This window comes from Egretta garzetta, unplaced genomic scaffold, assembly GCF_000687185.1.
Source record: "Egretta garzetta isolate BGI_Z169 unplaced genomic scaffold, ASM68718v1 scaffold94, whole genome shotgun sequence".
NCBI lineage: Eukaryota > Metazoa > Chordata > Aves > Pelecaniformes > Ardeidae > Egretta > Egretta garzetta.
The window spans coordinates 5,676,244-5,677,004 of NW_009259683.1; positions in this window are offsets into that span (position 1 = coordinate 5,676,244).

Sequence of the window (761 nt, forward strand, 5' to 3'; positions counted from 1 at the left end):
TCAGCCCTGCCCGTCCTGCCCGCGCCAGCAAACTTCCAAGCGGCCGGGGGGAAGGCGAAATATTTGATGTCGCGATCATGAAAGGCGGGTGCGCCTTTGTAAAATCACCGCTGGCTCATTATTTCCTCTTTCTCCTCTGGTAGTGGTGTCTATATTCTCTCTTTCAAAGGAATTGAGAAAAATCACACCAGGCCTCGATAGCATCAGGAAGGAGAGGCGAGGAGCTGGAAATTGTGCGCGCTTCAGATCTCCATCGGCTTATTAGCTAAATAACATCCAAGGATCTTGATTAGTGCAATAACAGGGCAGCCGCCCTGCTGTAGGTGTGTTACCTTCATTTTGTTACGATCTAACAAAGGGAATACTGTTTTCTAAGAACTTGTATAACTTGAAAGGCGTAGAATGAGCTCGTTTGGTGCATGTGTTGTGTAAGGCTTTTCGCCCCTAAGCATTTGTCCTCGTTAGATGTTTGGGGGGGAAATATCCAGCTGCTTAAGTACAGGAAAAGTGGCAAAAGAAACGAGAGCTCTTCTGATCCGAAGAGAGGTGGTTGTTTGTCAGCAATAGGGGGGTAAGGGGGACGGTGAGGAAGAGACTTTAATTTCTGAGAACAATGTGAGTGCTCCGAGATGGGAGATTACGCGCGGGTCTCCTCTCTCATTAATGCGGACGATTCTTGAACTGGTTATTTTCAGGCAGGTAACTTTAATCTGGAAAACAAAACAAAACAAAACAATCCCAGGAAGAAAGAAGGATGGGGG